This window comes from Heloderma suspectum, chromosome 5, assembly GCF_057233095.1.
Source record: "Heloderma suspectum isolate Gila_16-S chromosome 5, 16-S_ref, whole genome shotgun sequence".
Lineage (NCBI taxonomy): Eukaryota > Metazoa > Chordata > Lepidosauria > Squamata > Helodermatidae > Heloderma > Heloderma suspectum.
Window position 1 is genome coordinate 39,330,272 of NC_139462.1, and position 20,429 is coordinate 39,350,700.

Below are 20,429 nucleotides of genomic sequence, written 5' to 3' on the forward strand. Positions count from 1 at the left end.
TCAGTACTTTTGGAATCCCTTTTGAATTAAAATTTTAATGTAATGTTGGACTACCAGGAGATCCTCGCTCCCTTTGTTTTACATTCTTAAACTTGCCATCTTGGAGAAATACTAGACAGATTTCAGCATCCACTGCTGGACTCAGCAAGGTATAAAACATTGTGTGCATATGTATATAACAGTTTAAAAACACTTAAATATTTCCTTCCATGTGCTGCAGGAGCATGATGAAAACAAAGAAACGTGCCAAATTCCATAGGGAAAATTTTGGTTAAAGTGCTTGGAATTTAAGGACTGGAAATGCAGAGATTTTATGCCCCTTCTATGAAAATTATGTGTACACTGTGAGAGCTAATCAATGTACAAATATCTATTTTGTTATGTGTATCTTGTGTCCTCTAACACTGGAAAAGCCACAGCATAAACTCGTAATTGTTCCATTCAGAAAGCATGGGGTGACCCACCGTATGATGCACCGGTGGCCACCAATTTGGATGGCTTTAAAAGGAGATTAGACAAATTAATGGAGGATAAGGCTATCAACGACTAGTAGTCCTGATGGCTATATGCTCCCTCCATTATCAAGAGGCAGTATGTCTATGTACACCAGTTGCTGTGGAACATGATTGGAAGGGTGCTATTGCACTCCTCATGTCCTACTTGCGGATTTCCACAGGCAACTGGTTGGCCATTGTATGAACAGAATGCTGGACTAGATGGCCCTTTGGTCTGATCCTGCATGTCTTTCCTTAGGAGAGAGAACCATAGGAAGAAGAAGAAGGGTATTGCTGAATTAGACTCATCTAGTTCAGCATTCTGTTTCCACAGTGGTCAGCAGGATGTCTCTGGGAGACATACAAGAAGGTCATGGAGCCAACAGTACCTTCCCTCATTCTCATCCCCAGTATCTGATATTTGGTGATATACTGCCTCTGGACACAGACAGTCTATCTAGCTCTCATGGCTAATAGTGATGGATAGACCTAGGGCCTATCCACATGCACACGGTGGGTGGGTGGTTAGGTAACTATGGACGGAGGGGTAGCAAAACCACAACACGTGGCCCTATCACACAACCACGGAATGATGCAGCACTGTGTGGTTCTGCTGACCACCCTCCCTCTGTAGTTACCTGCTATCTTTCCGGGGTGTTTACTGTGTATCTCGATGTCCTCCGCAGCACAAACAGGCTCCCAGCAGCTGCTCCAGCATCCCAAATGGCTGCAGAACCATAGAGAAAGTCCGCAGTGGTTAAAGCATCACTTGCAGTAGTGGATGCTGTAGCTGGCAGACTCTATGGTCACAGCCTGTAAGTCCTCTGAGCCCATTTAAACTACAAGGCAGCCCATCAGACAACACAGTAAGGGTTGCCTCACCCCGGGGCCCCTTAACCCTTTTGCAGAGGGGTGGTTAGTGGGGATCGCTTACTAACCACGGGGAACATGGTTTTCTCCCCCCACATGGCACACTAAGCCACTGTGGTTAGCAAAAAAGCCCTAACCACCACAGCTTATTGTTGTGTGTGAACAGGTCCCAATTCTGTATGTGCTTGTCCACAAGAAACCGATCTCATTTAGCCACCATCTATGAAGTTGCCATCAACCAATCAACAAGACAGCTTACAATTGGGCAGTTTAGGTGAGTGGCAGTGTGGATCTAATCTTGAGCTAGCCAGCCTGATTCAGGGACTGCTACAGACATAAATAGCAACATTACATATTTCAGAGATTTCATTTCAGGCAGAAGAGTATCAAATATTCTGTTCTCTTTCTTTCTTTCTTTCTTTCTTTTTAAAGCAAAGATTCTCTAATGCTGTTCTTGTAATAGGACGTCTTCTGACCAAAAACTTCTTGGCAGTATCCTCTTGAACTTGGGGGCTTGTTCATCCTGTAAAAAGAACCCTCACCCCAGCTCAGGAGATGCTCTAGAGTAAAGGTGCAGAGCCTAAGTCCCAGGAGCCAAATATGGCCCTCTGAGATTCCCTAGGTTGCCCCGCACCCTCCCCCAGGCCCCACCCTCTTTCCCCTGACCATGGATCATTTGGAGGTTTCCGGCTTTTGTGCAGTTTGCCCACCCCTTAACTCATTCTAAATGGCTGAAACGTTCTCCTGTGGCTTAGTTGCCACAGTTTATTACCTAAAATAATAGTTTATTACCTAAAATATGCTGGTATTTTTGATGTTTTGGCCCCACCTTTTTTTCTTCAGCACTTCCCACTACTAGAATGTTGCTCTGGAGAGCTTCTCCAAAATGGAATTTGACCCTCGGGTTGAAAGAGGTTCAAGACCCCTACTCTAGAGCAGCCTTCATCAACCTGGCATCCTCCAGGTGAATTGGGTTGCCATTCCCATCATCCCCAGCAGCATGGCCCCTGGCTAAGCTGGTTGGGAGTGATGGGGTTTGTAGTCTGACACATCCGCAGGGCACCAGGTTGGGGAAGGCAGCTCTAGAGTGACACCTATGCAGTGCAAGGGGAATGATAGGGGGGAAAATTGCCTCTCCCCTCTCCATTCACACACAGAAGCACTTTTGCTCAAGCTGGGTGGGGATGGCACTTGGACTGTACCCACTATAGCTGAATGCTTATGGGAGGTTTATTTCCTGAGCTAAACAACTGTGTTCTGAATAATTCATGGGACACCAACAGCAAAGGATATTTAAAAAAAAAAATACAGGCACAGGTGTCACAGACTGTGGGGAAAAGAGGAACTCATTTGCGTGAGTATTCAGAGTTTCAGACTTCCCTGTGGCATGGTGCCAGGCTTATCAGGAGGAAAAAAACAAACATAAAGCAATTGCATGATTGAACCAAAGGAAAATGTGTGCGTGGTGTGTGTGTGTGTGTCCATTGATAGTCCCAGAGCTAATTAAATAATTTTAAATTTTGTCTGGCAAGTATTTCTGTATTATTTCTAGTGTAGTAAAGAAATGGAACATTTATGAGCTTCACGTTCCTTATAGATGGCACACAATTTGCTTTTGACATGGGGAACATGCAAATCGAGAGAATAGGGCAAATGTACTGTGTTGCAAGAAACACTCTTCCTTTGTACTTTTGACAGCTAATCATGCCATACTTTGCATTTGAAGCAAATGAAAACTGCAAGGGGGGGGGCGGGGATAGTGTACGACAGCCTTCCTCAACCTGGTGCCCTCCCAATGTGTTAGACTACAAAGGAAACCATCCCCAGCCTGCAAGGCCAAGGGATATGTGAATGGCAGACCCTGCAGCAAGGGATTTAGAATAGCAAGGGATATGTGAATTCCAAAGGATATGTGAATGGCAGATCCTCCTGCAAACTGGGCACAGCTCAGAATCAGCCCTATATCAAATGGTGCTTCAAGCAAGACATATCTTCAGCGACCCCGTTCCGTACTGTGAGAGACCACAGCTCAGTGAGAAATCACATGTTTTGCATGCAGAAGGTCCCACGTTCAATCCCTGGCATCTCCAGTTAAAAGCTGATGTGAAAGACGGCAGCTTGAGAACTTGGAGAGCTAGTCAGAGTAGACAAAATGTTGCTAGGCTGGTGGACAAATAGTCCGGCCTTGGTATAAGGCAGCTTCCTACAGGCAAAAGAGCACCTGTGATGCTTCCGCCAATCTCCTGAACCCAAGTTAACAGTCTGCAGCACCACTATACCAACTAGGCCATACTACAGATATAGGGCAGTATGCAACAGAGACCAGAGACCACCCATGAGTGTCCAGCCCCAACGATTCCCTTCTGCCAATGGTGCCCACCGCTTGCGGAATGGAGATTTAGTGCTTCAGAGGCAACCTGAAATGAGCGAAAACGCTGACTTGGCCCGTTCCAGAAATGAGCATTTCTGCTCATTTCGGGGCTTGTCCCCAGCAGCAGCAAATCTCTGTTATGTAAGAGGTGGGCCCCACTTGTGGATGGAAGTGACAGTGGGCCCCGCTCATGGACGGGCAGCATTGGGTACTGCCCATTTGATGCACGTTCTTCCAAATTTGCACAGAAAAACACTGCATAAAATTACAGAGCACAATCCCCCTGGCAGGGCCTGCCCAAGATATTTTGCTGCCTGAGGCAAAGAACAAGATGGCGCCATCTTCATTTCATGTACAAAAAACAACAGGACTGTTATTTAATGTACAAAAGACAACAAGTGGAATACTTTTTCAACAATGGGAATGGGACATCATTCTGCACTGCACTGAAGGCAGCAGGCTAGCTTAGGGGTCGCAGGGCAGACCATGTAGCACGAAGTTGTCTCCTCCGACACCTTGCTGTCACCGCCCAGCATCTGCCACCTGAGGCGACCGCCTCACTCTGCCTAATGGTAGGGCCAGTCCTGCTTTGTGGATATCCTTCTACCCAACATCCCCACTGAAACATAATGGTGAACTGACTGTCAAGAACTAATTAGGGATTGTGAAAGTTGTAGCCAACACAGCCCATACCTGCTATAGCATCCTCCTTCATCAGCTTCATTTGATAAGGTGAGGCTAGGAAGAATAGCTTTGTGCTAACATACTTGTCTCAGAGCCCAGAATGGTAAAGATGAAAGTGCAGAAAGCTTGGTTCTTTCATATATTAAAGAATAGACTCTTTAGCGTAACGACCTTCCCCAAGGTCTCCAGTGCAGTGCAACGTAATTGTCTATGGAAAGGGCACTGAATAGGAAACAATCTGTCCTCTAAAAATGGAAGACTGAATCGCTGGCCTGTAATTTACGCTCAGGTGCTCCAATCTGCAAACATATCAATGGAAGGGCTCAAAGATTAACAACCAGTACAGCTGAGTGTTCTGTTCTGTGCACTCCAAAAAAGCCCTTATGACTAAAGGCCTGTGGTGTGCCTGCATGCCCTGGGGCCCTCAGAAATAACAGACACCAAAGCTTGAAGCTTAACAGCCAATGCACCCCCACAATTGAACTGTTTTATTGTATTCATATCCAGGTAGGGCAGGGAAACACTCCGGTCTGAAACCCTGAAAAGCTGCTGCCAATCAGTTTCAATCAGGGATGGCAGAGAATTTCTCCCCGAATCTTCGGGGGGCTGAGTGCCAATGCATTCGGCCCCCCGAAATCAGCGGTGAAATTCTCCGCCCCCCCCCACCCCCGGGATGGGACTTACCTTTGGCGAATGTCCCTCCCGGTGGCGGGTCCCGGTGGCGGTTTGGCGGCGGTTCGGCGGGGGCGGCAGCCGGTCTTCCGACCGGCTGCCGCCGCTGCCGCCATTACAAAGTAAAGTGAAAAACAACAACAACCCCGTGATAGGCTACGTAACGATTTACGTAGCCTATCACGGCTAGGTTTCCAAAGTCAGCCATGATAGGCTACGTAAATCGTTACGTAGCCTATCACAGGTGACTTTGAAAAGAAAAAAAAAAGCACGTACGCAAATGGCGGCCCCCATGGGGCGCCACCATTTGTGTTCCTTATTTGGCCCCGGTAGTCTACATAAAGATTTACGTAGACTACGGCGAAAATAAGGGCAATGCTATTTGCGTTGCCCTTATTTTCGCCGTAGTCTATGTAAATCTTTACGTAGACTAGACGTGCCAAACTAAGGAACGCAAATGGCGGCACCCCATAGGCGCCGCCATTTGCGTACGCACTTTTTTTTTTTCAAAGTCACCCGTGATAGGCTACGTAACGATTTACGTAGCCTATCATGGCTGACTTTGGAAATCTAGCCGTGATAGGCTGCGTAAATCGTTACGTAGCCTATCACGGGGGTTTTGTTTTATTTTTTTTTACTTTTGTATTTCGCGGCCGGGGAGACGGGGCGCTTCTCCCCGGCCTGAATTTCGGCCAGGCGAGGCAGGGCGCCTCCCCCCCACTGCGAAGCAAGCTGCGGGACCGGGTAAGTGACTTTCGTACATCCCTAGTTTCAAATGCAATGAGCTACAGGGACCAATAGTTTGATTTAGTACAGCCAGCATCCTATGTACCACATTAACACACCCTTAACCCTACCCTCCTTAGTGGGTTTGGGTTAGGCGTACATCAAACAAAAGTAGTTTCAGCTAGAGATGTGAGAGAAATCTACAATGGATTCAAATCAGCTCAGAATTCTATGAATCCAACCTGCAGGTTCTGCAGCGGCTTTTTATGAGTTGTGCGGATTCCATGGATTGGTTGTTTAGGGTTTGGGGGGGGGGAGGGATTTGTGCTAATGCGCATTTGTGCAGATGCACATTTGCAAACAGGAACTAAATTCTCATACATCTCCCCCAAAATCCGATTCCATCAATGAGCAGATGACGGAACATAAGAAGGCTGACATTTCACAAAACAGAAAGAACAGATTTAACAAAATCCGAACATCCCTAGTTAGTATGTATGTATGTGTATATGTATGTGTATGTGTGTGTGTGTGTGTGTGTGTGTATGTATGTGTGTGTGTGTGTGTGTGTGTGTGTGTATATATATATATATATATATATATTTAAATTTCTTAATCACCCATCTGGCCAGTCACCTGGCCACTCTGGGCGATGTACAAACAGTACAGTTTAAAACAGCAAAATTCCACATTAAAACATTGTATTTCTAAAAATACCCTAACACACCCCAAATGCCTCCCTGAACAACCATGTTTTCAATGTATGGCAGAAGCTCATTAAAGAGGAGGCATGGTGGAATTCCCTAGGGAGGGAGTTCCACAGAGTGGGGGCCACCACAGAGTGGGGGCCACCACAGAGTGGGGGCCACCACAGAGAAGGCCCTCTCCCTTGTCCTCACCAGCCTAGCTGTCCTGGCTGATGGGACAGAGAGAAGGCCATCCGAGGCTGATCTTGTTGAGCGGCCTGTCTGGTGTTGCTGGAGGAGCTCCTTGAGATAGGCTGGGATGGAACCATATACAGTTTTAAAGGTGAAAAGGTAGTTTTAGTGCAGTGTTAACAGTAAGTAGCACATTTTAAATAACATAATACAAGATTTTAAAAAAATGAACAGGAGCATTTATCAACAACAGATATGCATTAAGTGGGCCAAATCCTTCCAACCAACATTTGTTAATGACAGCAAATGTGTTTTGTATACATAGGGAGGGGGATCCTAAAATTTGAGGCCATCTGATCTGGCTTTGAACAGTTTGCAGAGCATTTTAAATGCACATCTTGACAACTCTCACCAGAGTGTAAGACAAGCATCCTGGGATTCAGTGCTTAGTGCACTGTCAGAGCTAATTACATTTTAAAATAGTAGCAGAAGTAGTCATTAGATTACAGCTTCTGAGTGCCACCATCGAAGTAAAGATAAAAATCAAATGATGCCAGGCACTGGGAGAGAAGTGCAACAGTGACTCGGCAGATTAAGGCAATCTCTTAGATTGACAAGCATTTCTGACTATTAAAATCAATATGTGCAGTCAGACCTCCATCCAGCTTGGCTGAATTAGACAATACATCAAACTCGTATCAAGACATTCTTTTCCACAGTAGGATCTATTTGTTTCCATAATATTTTCAGTAAGGCTGACTGCAATTTTCTTTGCAATCTCTGTTAAGGCAAGTTGAAGAAATCTCTAGACAAAAATTTAGATAGACTGTAGATGTAGCTGTAAGTGTAGAGCGCATGCAGACATAGATTATTTTCATAACGGGCCTCCTCTGGAATACGGTCACCTCCAGTTTGGATTGACATCCCCCAGATCAAGCTCAAGAGAAACCTGTGCAGCTGGTTTGCGGCAGGACCCAGATTTGTACAGTTTTGATGGGCCAGCCCTTGTATCAGTCCTGACAATACCTTACAGGAGCCAGGTTGTGTACAGTGCTAATTTGATGGACCTCCTATCAATCACAAAGCTACCTCCCTTCTTATCAGAGCAGAAAGAAGGGGGGGGGCGGAATGTTTTAAAACTCTGCTTTCGAGGCGTGCCTCTGCGCAAGCTTACATGATATTTAAGCAAGTTTGGGAACCAGATTCGATGTTTGACCAAAATGCTGTAGAAAAGAACACATTTTCAGAACTGGCAATTCAGTTTTCATACCATAGTGACTAGCTAAGATCCAAAGATTTTTCAGGATAATTTTTCTCTGAATTCACAGGTGTATGTGTGCCCGTGTAAACAGCTGTCTAATTTTGTGGGCATGCTCCTCGATTGCTTTCAGGGCAGGCTTACTTGGGGTGGCTTTTTCCCTCCCCCACTCCCCCGGTTCCTTTTCCTTTGTCACTATTCCATGTGGAGGCAGTGGCACATCATTTCCCTCTAACTATGTGGCATTGGTCCCCAGCTCTAAATCGATTTCCTAGGGGCCCAGATCTATTCCCCAGAGCCTTGTGTGTCCATTAGTACCAATGGAAGTGTCTTTTTGCTAAGCTTAATTGCCATTCATAGAGCTGGGAAATGAACAGAACCCCCCCCCCATCCCTATGAGGAAAGGTTACAGCAGTTGGGGCTTTTTAGTTTAGACAAATCTGAGCCTTCTCCAGGAATTTGTCCAATCCCCTTTAAAGCCATCCAAAATGGAGGCCATCACTACATCTTGTGGTAGCGAATTCCATAGTTAAGCTATGTGCTGTGTGAAGAAGTACTTCCTTTTATCTGTCCTGATTCTCCTATCAATTAGCTTCATGGATTCTAGTATTTTGAGAGAGGGAGAAAAATATCTCCCTATCAATTTTTTTCTACATGCATAATTGTATACATCTCTGTCATGTCTCCCCTTGCTCATAATCTAAGCATAACCACCCCAAACATTGTAACCTGTCCTTGTAGGGCAGTTGCTCCAGCCCCTTAGGGCACAATCCTGTGGCTGCTAGACAGTGTCTAGGCGACCATAGGATTTTTCAGTTCCCAAAACCTGACTCCTTGCCCCTGTGTAGGCAGCACAGTTCATCCGTGGCTCTGCGCTCGTAAGAGCTGTGCAGAGCTGGTGAAAAGGAGGCATTCCTGGGGGTAGGGAGGGGAGGAGACCATGGAAGCGCCATTACGACGCTTCCTATGTGCTGTGCGGCCTCCCCCCTCCACTCTGACTTGGCTAGACAGCCGAAATTGGCCATCTAGCTGCAAATTCAGGGTGGTCGGAGCATGGAGGAAAGGATCCCCCCCATGATCCGCCTGCCCTGCGTTGGATAGCCGGCCGCCTCCAAGTTTGGAGGCGGCCGACTATCCCCATAGGATTGTGCCCTCCGTCATTTTAGTTCCCACTTTCTGCACTTTTTTCAGTTCTACAATAGCCTTTCTTAGGTGTGTTGACCAGAACTGTGCACAGCGTGCTCACACCATAGATTTACATTAGGGCAGTATGATACTGGCAGTTTTGTTTTCATTTCTTTTTCTAATGATCCCCATAGGATTTGCCTGCAGTTTTAATTCAATTTACTTCATCACAGTTTAAGAATAGGAGAGAAAAGGTGGGAGACCCACTCAACCAGGGGTCTGGCTGGTCTTGGTAGCAAAGTCCAGAGTTACAGTTGCTAGGACTCTGCTTCTCCCTTTGCCACTGCCCTTGTCAATGCCCTTGTCAGGAACTATCCCCTGCTCTCCTCCCTTGTTCCATATCTGGGGCTGAAAAGGCTGATGGGGGCCTCCTGCTTTAGCTGATCTGGGTGCCTCAGCACTGCAGTGGACACCCCAATTTGGGGAGGGGGGAGGGTGTCCTGTTCAATGACAGGACTGCAGCTCCAAGTTTGGGTGAAAAAGTGGGGCTCATCCTGCTCCCCAGGACACAGCACCACACTTGCCATGGCAAGTGAAAAGTCATGGCAAGTCAACTCATGCTCTGGTGGAGCTTGCAAGGCGGCTGAAGATACAATGGCAGAAATAGCTTACATCAGCCTTCCCCAACTAGTCCCTCCAGATGAGTTGGACTACAACTCCCATCATCCCCAGCCACCATGCAGTTGTGGCTGGTGGGCTGAATTCAGCCTGTTTCATCAAAATAAGTGTAAGCTTGACACAAAGCACAGGTGAAGCAGGATGGGGACTCCTGTGGTGAACCCTGTCTTTGGAATATGGTTCTCTGGGAGGCTGGCCTAAGGCCAACCATTGTCATTCCAGCATGGAGCTTTTAATATGCTTTAGCTTGACTCCAATGGTTTTATCTGGCTTTTGTAGAACTCTCTATTGCTGGTCTTTTACTGTAGGATTTCCCACCTTCCACCCCCATGGATGTTTTGTTTTACAGTTACTGTCATCCACTTTGAGGGGCTGTTGTTTACACTGAAAACTGGTATATAAGCACTTGAAACAAATCCTTGAATTCTTGGGCTTTTTCAAGTCAAGAACATGGGAAGCTGCCTTATGCTAAGTCAGTCCATTGGTCCATCTAGCTTACACAGTGTAGTTGTCTACACTGACTGACAGCAGCTCTCCAGGGTTACAGATTGAGATCTTTCCCAACCTACTTGGAGATGCCAGGGACTGAACCTGGGACCTTTTACATGCAAAGCAAGGCCCCTGAACTACAGCCCTTCCCCTGTGCCAGCCCCAAATGTAAACCATATGGCAAAAGCTTGGCTGCACCCACTCTCCCCTTGGGCCTGGAGGAGAGCCAACAGCGCTGTGTAGGCTTGTGTCATTTTTTTTTTTTAAGAATCTTAAAATGCTTGCAGCACAATTCACCAACCCAGCAAACCAGCAACCAGATAGGCATCTATATTTTTACTGGCTGAAAAGCAAAAAACTGGTCACTGCATTCTGGGGCCCAATCAATGCACCTAAAAGTATGTCATGATTGGGAAAGAGAATGATACATAACCTCTGGTAACTTCTTTCCAACCTCAAGCATTGACAAACATTTGTACTGGTTAATTGCTGCATTAAAAGATTTGCCTTGCAGTGTTGTTCTATGAATTAAGCAGGAGTGTGTGGACCAAGATCAATAACAAGTCATGCAAGTGCTATCTGAGACTAGTTATTATGGGACAAGCGTTCTCTGTTAGTGGGCCAATGGTTTGTCTGATCATACTCTCATTGCGCTAGGGTTGCCACATTTTTGTGACAAGCACAAGTTCCACAGGTGATGCTTTGCCCATCACTGCATTTTTGTGCAGAGAGCAGGGCTGATGAATTTCTGCATGTAAACACAGCTAGGAAAAGGCACAGGACCATAGGAAGCAAAAAGAAAAAGAAATAAGGCAGCAAACTCTGTACTTGTGCAATCTGAAACCACAGAGTTTTTCCCAGTGGGAGTTTCACTGATTGAGGATTTTGTGTAAATACAGGCTGACTGTAACCAGATAAGCCGTCTTAAAAAATTATATTGTGGTGGGTGTGCCAGGAACCAACATCACACTCTTTTAATGATGGCAAAATGTCCTGTTTGGCAATGGTATGTTAGAATTGTTTGCTCCATTCTAGGCCCCATCTACACGGAGCATTTGCTCCAGTTCTATTGCGCCCCCAAGACAGTCATGGCACACGACATATAACCCTCTCCATAGCAAGCATAGTATTTCATGCTGTAAAACCTGTGTGTGCGTGGGGCGGTGTTGCAAACTGGTTTCTGATGGATTTTCCCGTCGCAGAGGCTTCAGTGGCCGTGGCGGTTTAGGAGTCTGTGTGACCTGAACAGCCTTCGGTGTGGGCTGGGGGGAGAATGCTGATTGGTGGAAAGGAAAGCAGCATCATGAAAGGGTGGACACAAAGAGAGGAGTGGCCAAAACATGTCTACTTGGAAATAACTCATTCCCTTTAATTGCACTTTACCTGCTCTTTCTGAAATGTCTGTACCAGCGTATGTGCACATACGTTTAATGAGTTTAGAAGGTGATCGCCCCCAAAGGAGCCTTCTTCCTGCAGAGAAAGGGTGGACACAAAGGTAGATGTTGGCTAAACATGTCTACTCAGAAGTAACTCATTCTCCTCCATTGCACTTTATTGAGCATGTGAGCGAGGAGCAGGGTGGGATGCAAGCCGGTTGTTTTAAACCTCTGCTCTTATGAAAGAGCGAAGGTATGGAGGACTGTAATGATTTTAACAGCAGACTGCCCCGAAAGGAGCCTTCTTCCTGCTGAGAAAGGGTGGACACAAGGGCAGATGTTGGTTATACATGTCTACTCGAAAATAACTCATTCTCCTCCATTGCACTTTATTGAGCACATGAGCAAGGAGAAGGGCAGGGAGCAAGCCTCCACTCATTTGCTGTCCCACACCTACTACGCAGTTGATGACATTCAGTTCCACTTGCGGGACTCTGCCCAACCAACCCCAAACTAATGCGGTTTCAGGTGCCATTTACGCCGTGAAAGTGAGGTGTGTGTTTTTAATGTATACACCACTTTACTGGCTACATTTGGCCCAGGAAGAGCAAACCTGATTTCATGAAAATCTGGATTTAAATGGAATTTCCTCAGAAAGCATCTCTGTGTAGATGGGGCCCTAAGCCCTGACATTCTCAGGTGGCTGCTTTGAGCCATTTGAAGTACAGCAGGTGGCCAAAAGATGCTTTCTAGAGACTTCTCAATGGTGGTGTTCCAGTTATGGGATCCCCCACCCACAGGAGCTCCCTTAACACTTTGACCTACTGGTTTTCAAGTGGCAGAGGAAAAGAAAAACATTTTAAGTAGTATCATATAATGCCTGCGTGCTAGCGGAAAAGACTGCTAGAGCAAGAAGAACTTTTTTTGTGAACTGTTGTGAACTGCCCCGAGAGCCTCAGTTATTGGGCAGTAAGGAAACGAAATAATGATGATGATAGTTTCTGGGGAGAAAAACCCAGAAATGAGGAGCAACACTTGTTTCTAGAACAGGGCAGGTCAGTGGAGCTTGCACAAGACAGCTATGCTGACCTGCCCCGTTCTGGAAATGAGTGTTGCCGCTTGTTTCTATGCAGGTTTTAAGCTGGAGTTTTTGCCTTTTGATTCTGTGTTTGTTATTTATTTTGCTGCTGGATACAGTATTTTTATTTTACTGCTTCCATTTCACTTTTGCATTTTATTGTAAACCACTTAGACTTCACTATGGCTCACACCACAGCACAGTCACACCACAGAGATTATGAAGGGACAGCAGTCATATGTCTTTGGGAAACAAAAGCCGCCTGAATATTTGGGTGATGCCAACAAGCAATTGTGCCTTCCCACACTCTAATATAACTCAACAAGATGTAACATGATGGTAAATGCCTGGGACAGAGATCATAACCATCACCTCCAAGCCTGATCCCTGTAGCAAAAGCATATTTCTTGATCTGACGCTTAGGCAATCTTGAAAGCTGACTGGCATTAGGTTTAGGACAGACAAAACAAGAAGGCATTTCTTCACACAACATGAAACTGGCTGATGAAGTTAATTGCCACAAGAAGGTGTGATAGCCACTGGCTTAGGTGGCTTTTAAAATGATGAAACAAATTCGCAGACAGCAGATCTACTAGGTACATAGGAAGCTGCCATCTACGGAGTCAGAACACTGGTCCATCTAGCCCAGTATGATCAACACTGACTGGGAGCAGCTCTCCAGGGTTTCAGGCAATTTTTCCCCCCAGCCCTAACTGAATGTTTCCAGCCTGAACCAGGGACTTCTGTATACAAAGCATGTGCTCTACCACTGAGATATGGTCAGCTATTACCCACAAGAGCGTAATAGAACTCCATGTGCAGCGGAAGTGCTGTATCCAATGCTAGTCCTACTTAAAGTAAACCCATTGAAATGAATGGGATTTCAGTTAGACTAACACTGGATACAACCTCAAGTATGTCTGTGAATATCGTATGCTGGAGACAAACCCTTTTTTCATGCCTTGACTGTACCCTTCCCAGAGATACCTGGGAAGGTTACAAGCAAGGCATGAACAATAATCTGGAGGGGCTGCTCTAATACATTGCCAGCATTAGGGTGAAGAGGGAATGGACCCACAGGCAAATAAGAGAATTTCACAGTGGGCCACTCAGGGTTGTTTGGCTTGCTGAAAGAGGCAAGAGCTGCTCAGCCTAACAAGCACCATGAAGGTTTAGGTTTTGTTTGTTTGTGGGTTTTTCCATTTGGCCCCTTGCTTCACCTCATGCTGCCAGCACCAAACCCATGTCAGACTAGTTCTAGAGCTATTCTCAGCTATATTTGATCACTGCACTCGGAAAGGATAAGAGCAAGATGGTAAATATCTCAGAATAAATAACTTTGCATAGATCTATCATAGTGGATCAATGGCTTGTTTACTTTGCTCCTCTGTTCTGCTACATAAAGAGACAACCCTAGTCAAAATATTATTTTGAAAGAGTTATTATCTACAATCAATAATTCAGAGAGCACTTGGAAGAAGCAAAATGCTTGAAAAAAAATTTTTTACTTCATTAATCCTCACAACTATCTTGTGCAGCAGGAAGTGATTAGATGAAAAACAATGGTTCAGTTCAGAAAATCCTTTAGACTATAGTTTTCCATATGAAAAATGTGCCACAGGCTCATCCACTCTCTCCTTCTCATGTGCCAAATTCCTCTTTCATTTTCAGGTTGCTCTAACCAGAGCTCACAATCACATCTGAAATCAGGAAACTGCAGTTAGCACTAACCTCCAAACTATGGTTTTGAGTTAGCACTAACCCTAGATTGTTTGAACTGGATGTCACGACAAAACATATTTAGAGGTAACCAGAAAATGGAATCAGCATGTGAGAGCAGAGGATGGAAGGAGAGGAAAAACACCACAATGCATTCTCAGTCCTCCAAACAGTGATTTGGACAATCGGAAAGTGCTATCCAAACCAAGTCAAAATTTCATTTTCGTATTCCCATTTTCTCTAGAGTCTAAAACAAAAAAAGCTGTGTATGCCAGAAGCAGACAATTACATGATGCCCCTGGCCTGCTGAATGGTGGTGAGTGAGTGGATTTACATGCTGAAGCTTTGAAGCTGTGTCCTGATTTAGGGCCATGTCTCTCAGATGCCCATTGCTTCAATACAGAAAATTGTATCATTCCCAACAAGGCCAGGAGGATCTTAAATAGCTGTACCACACATCTAGCCAGTAATTAAAACTACATATTTTGTGGGATGATGTTATGCTTCTGTTCTGAACTAAGTGATGAATCTGGTTGAAATGTTTTGCAAGTACCTTGGTCCAACCTATTCCTGTCCACTTTTACTCCTGTATGTTAGAATAATTCTTTTGGGAAGCAAAAACTAGTATGTGTCCTAGTTTGAAGAATTAGTTGCAAATGTGTATAGATAGTTTTCCACATAAAAAGAAGTCACTTGCAGAAAGCATTGTGCTGTTCTGGTAGCAGGGCAGGGGAGATGGATAAAAATGACATGATTTAAATCAGAGCCATGATCTAAATACCAAAAAGTCTTCAGGTGCATCCTGTGCATGTTTGGACAGGAAAAAGCACTACAATTCCCAGCATTCTCCAGACAGCTGGGAGTAGGGCTTTTTTTCTGTCTAAACATGCATATTATTGTGCCTTTAGTGCATGGAGCTCTGGCAAATAGCCATGGCAGAATAATGGACTTACCAATTGAAATTAGCTAAAGGCAAAGCTAAAATATCTAAGTTTTATGAAATACAGCATTATTTATTTGTACATACAAATCAGGGGCATATGCAGCAATATTTGTCAAAGCCTTTCCTCAGATTATTGAAAACAGACTTAGGGTGCAATCCTTGTCTGATTAGACAGGGAAAAGTCCTACTGGATGGGACATGCTGGGAGTTGTAGGGCATTTTCTGTCTAAACATGCATACAATTGCACCATGAATATAATTTGTTATTATGAAGAACCAAAACAAAAACCTCTAAGCAGCCAATGGATTCTACCCACTTTACTTTTTGTCTGTAAAGTAAAGGGAGGAAACATGAAATGTATGACCCTTTGTCAACAATTAGATTTAAATCTGAGGTGTTTGTTTGCTATTGTAAATAAAAATGTAATTAAAAATAAAATAAAATAAAATAGAGCCACCTCCAACTTGTTCAAGATTGTCACAAACTACACAGCAGTGTACGTACGAGTACGTACAAAATCCATATTTGCCCATGTTGCTCCAGCTCCAGTTTTTCAGATGTATTTCCAGATGCTGACATTTTCACTTAACAACAGAAATCATCCCAACACTCTCTCTCTCTCTGTAAACACTTTGAAAATTCTATCAGTTCTAGAATGTGCTGGTAGCTAGATTTGAAAAAGAATAGGAAAAAGCTTGCTCTATTTTACAGGGAAAAAATCAATGTAAGATGTACTTTAATATATAATTATATATCTCTTTTATAAATCTTTTATCTAAGCATGCAAAATCAAGGACACTGTCCACTTCTTTTTCATATTTATACTAAAATACTAAAAAATATATTTATGCTACTATTTTTTATAATACTCAAACGTTGTAATACTCACTGATAGTCACATTTTAAAAACTGAATTTCTTTCTTGTGAGTACTACATGGCTTGGAACAAAGTGCTACAAGGGAACAAACAAATGCCTGTGCGTGGATGTGTGTGTTTTCCTATGGAGCATTACATTTCTGTTCATCATAGGTTTATAAAGTTAGACTAGGCTTTTGAATCAAATATTTCAGATTATTTAAACATCATGGGCTATTTAAAACAACATCTTTTTGATATTTGTGTGGAACAGCTCTTTCTAGAAAACGCACTGTAGTGCATTGATTTAAAGCAAGTTTTCATATCTATGCATAGACTGTTTTTGTTCACCACAATACATCTGGTCTGATGTGAAATATGAACAAGAAAGAAAAGTGTAGGCAGTTTCAGAACTGTCAGAAATACACAAATCCAAAACTAAACTAGTTTTTAAAAGATTGCTTTACAAAGTAAAGCATTTCTGCATCGTGGTTCCAAGAATAGGCGAGTCAAGTTTTTATGGCATTTTCAGGAACACACACAAAAAAACCCCTTCTGATGACATAACTCTCTGAGCAGTCAGCACATCCTCCTGATTTCCTATTGGTGTGCCCTGCATCAGCAGACATCAGAAGATAAGTATTACTGGCTGGACCATTACAAGTAGAGTAACTGTCATTCACTGCTGATAGCATAGACCTGTACAAATTTGCACAGCCTGTACAAATGAGAGGAAAGAGAAAGTCAGATTTTGTTGCTTGCTTGTGGGTGGGTGGGTGTTTTTTTAAACACATTTTACAGTCATCAACCAATGTTTGATACTTCTGCAGTGGCCAGCCTGAACAGCAGCTTCAGAATCTATCAATCAGTCATATCTGATGTATGTTTACCATATACAAACTCTGTATAGCTAACTTTCCACAGAAGAAACTGTCAGATCAAAGGCATGACTAAAGTAGGTAATGGTAAATTATGGAGCTCATTAGAGAAACAGTGCTATGCAGAGGAGGAAAGCTGGACCAAGAAAGTATTGCAAGATTGGACCTATATATTACCCAGTCTCCTGTTGCTCAATCTACCCGCAAACTACTTCTTGCCTGCCAATAATAACATATGTAAGCCTGCTGATACTCCCCCACCCCCGTGTGCTTGAATGGTGTGTTTTGGCTGCATAAGATCAGGTACTTTTAGAACTAGTTTGCTATTACATATTCTAATAGTGAATTCAGGTGCTGAGTTATGATAACTATATAGCCAAAATGAATCTACTGAAAAACAAAATGAATACATCAGCACTCCAAGGTTTGGAGGAATATATCAGCTCCAACAACAACAAGAATCACCCTAAAAGGGCAAGAACAAATAAAACAGCCTAATTATGACTGAGCATTCTCGGAGGACACAGACTGGTGTGTGTGTGTGTGTGATTGAGAATCCCCTCCTGTTGGAGGGGGAGTGGAATAGGTAGTCCTCAAAGAAGGTATAGATGAATAAGAATACTTCCCATTGCAACACTTTGCAGCAAATATACAACTGAAACTGAAGCTCTCTAAATGTGCAACAAACAGGTCTCTGCTTTTTGTAACTGCATATATATGATATGGGGAGTTATGGTTGATTTTGAGTCCTTCATCGTATGTAATGAGCGGGCACCAGGGTGCCTGCAGACATCATTCTTGGCACCTGTTTATAGTGTAAATAAACCACCCTTTCCCTTCTTTGTTGATTAAATCATCCAAAGTATGCTGTGGCTAAGGGAAGTGATTACTGCCTCTTTGGAGGAGGGAGTTGTCCCTTTAGCTTAAAAGAGGCAGTAAAAAGACCTTTGCTAAAGAAAACTTCCCTTGATCCAAGAGATCTGTCTAACTATAGACTGAATGTACCATTCTTGGCTAAGGTGATCAAGAAGGTGGTAGAATTGCAACTCCAGATACATCCGGGTGAAACTGATTATCTGGACTGATTTCTATTGGCATTTTGCCTGGGAATATGGGACTGAGACTTCTTTGGTGAATGTTTTGGCAGCTTTTGACACCATCAGTCATGGTAACCTTCTAGACAGTATGGCAGGGCAGGGCCTTGTTTTGCAGTGCTTCCAGTCCTTTCAGTCAGACCGTGTCCAGAAGATGGTGCTGAGGATTACTGTTTGACTCCACAGCCATAGGTCTTTGGTGTCCTACAGGGTTCTATCTTGTCCCCCATAATCGCTGGGAGAGGTCATTCAGAGTTTTGGTGAAAGGTGCCACCAATATGCTGATGACACACAACTCTATTGCCCTTTGTCACCTAACACGAAGGAAACAGCTGAAACCCCTGAAAGTTTTAGGGTTAGATAATAGGCTGGATGAGGGTGAACAAGCTGATGTTAATCCCAGACGAGATGGAGGTGTTGTTGGTCAGTAGATAGTCTGACTAGGGAACTGAAAATCAACCTGTTCTGGAAGAGGTTGCGTTCTCCCTGAAGAATCAGGTCCGTAGCTCGGGAATGCTCCTTGGTCCTTCATTGTCCCTGGATCTTTAGGCGGTGGTGGTGGCAAGAAGTGTGTCTGCACAATTACACCTTTTGTGCCAGCTGCGAAATTTCCTGAATCGGTGTGAAGTTGGTAACAGTTTTTCATTCCTTGGTTACAGCACATTTAGACTATTGCAATGCACTCTACATGCGGCTACCCCTGAAGAAAGTTTGGAAGTTTAAATTGGTGCAAAATACGGCAGCTAGGCTGCTAACCGGTGCATGGTATCAGAACCATATTACACCTGGTTCTGGTGTAACAGTGGAACAGGTATGATGAGGAAGATGCACAACTTTGCTTGGAGTTGCAAGTTGTTTTTAAAGATAGGAGCAGATTCCTGCGAGGCGTTCATGAGCTTGAGACAATGCTGTCAGATGTCTCTCAAGGTAAGGGTGCTTTCACTACATGTGGTCCTAATAACAAAGTAGAGTACTGCCCAGTGTTATGTTTCCTTCTACTGAGGACTGACTGTTTAACCAGTCTATAGTGGAAGAAGCCCAAATGAGGGGGACGTTGGCGATAACGAAAACAGAGGAGGGAGGAGGGGGAGTTGGAAGCCACCCTTCTCCAGTTGCACAACTGGATAAAGAAGCCTCCCTGACTAATGCACAGAGGACCACTAGGCTACAGAATAAAAGAAAGAATGAGCAAGTGCAGCGTGTGAAGGACTTGGTTAAGGACACAATCCTATGCATGTTTAGACAGAGAAAAGGCCTACAACTCCCAGCATGCCCCAACCAGCAACGCTGGCTGGGGCATGCTGGGAGTTGTAGGCCTTTTCTCTGTCTAAACATGCATAGGATTGTGCCCTAAGACAACTAAGGAGATGGGAGAGGAAGGCAAGACTGTTTACCGAAGCGTGTTGCAAGGGAAACACAGAGGCATAGAGGGGGTCATATTGTTTCAGTCTGGACCACAAGTGGCACAGAAGGCAGCATTTGGGACTTCAGGTAGATAGGGATGTACGAAAATTCCACCATGGATCTCGGGGAGGCCGAATGCCAGCGCATTCGGCCCCTCGAAATTGGTGGCGGAACGGCCTCCCCCCCCCCCGGACAAGACTTACCTTAGGCGGATCTTCCTGGCAGTGGCGGCTCCAGCGGCCGGTCTTCTGACCGGCTGCTGCCGCCATTTCCAGTTAAAAAAAAAAAGTTATAGGCTACGTAAAGATTTACGTAGCCTACCACGGCTAGTTTTTTTTAAAAAAACCGTGATAGGCTACGTAAATGTTTATGTAGCCTATCATGGCTGACTTTTAAAACAAAAACAAAAAAACGTGCATACGTAAATGGCGGCGGCCATGGCCGCCGCCATTTGCATTCCTTATTTTGGCACGTCTTAGTTTACGTAAACATTTAAATGTTTCCAACAACAACAACAGCCCTGTGTAGTGCAGCTGTATAGCCTATCACTGGGGAACCCCCCCCCCCGCACTTTCCCAATGACCCAGATTAGAGGTTGGTGACTCTTCCCAAAGTTGATTCTTATGTAATCTAAAGATAGCTTTTGTCTTTGCAAAGGACTGTAGTTAAGGTCCATGCTGCCATTTCACCTTTGTATTGCCTGGCTGTGGGCTTCGAGCTCTTAATTTAGAGGTGCCAAGATAGTGATAAATCAGACCCAGGTTTACTTACAGAGTACTTTATTGAGTAACTTACAGCACACAGGCGTACCCAATGGTTTGATCGGACAGCTTCT

The 20,429-nt window shown here is 44.4% G+C and overlaps 1 protein-coding gene across 2 annotated transcripts in view; it reads right to left on the reverse strand.

The window, feature by feature from the left end:
- ELOVL6 (ELOVL fatty acid elongase 6) overlaps nt 1-20,429 on the reverse strand; it is a 100,913-nt gene that overhangs the window by 68,838 nt on the left and 11,646 nt on the right. Inside the window, exon 2 of one of the 2 annotated variants that reach the window (XM_084855862.1) lies at nt 11,629-11,715. The exons of the other annotated variant lie outside the window; for it this stretch is intronic. The gene's annotated coding sequence lies outside the window, so the exon portion shown is untranslated. The remainder of the gene's footprint in view (nt 1-11,628; nt 11,716-20,429) is intronic. 2 annotated transcript variants of the gene reach the window in all.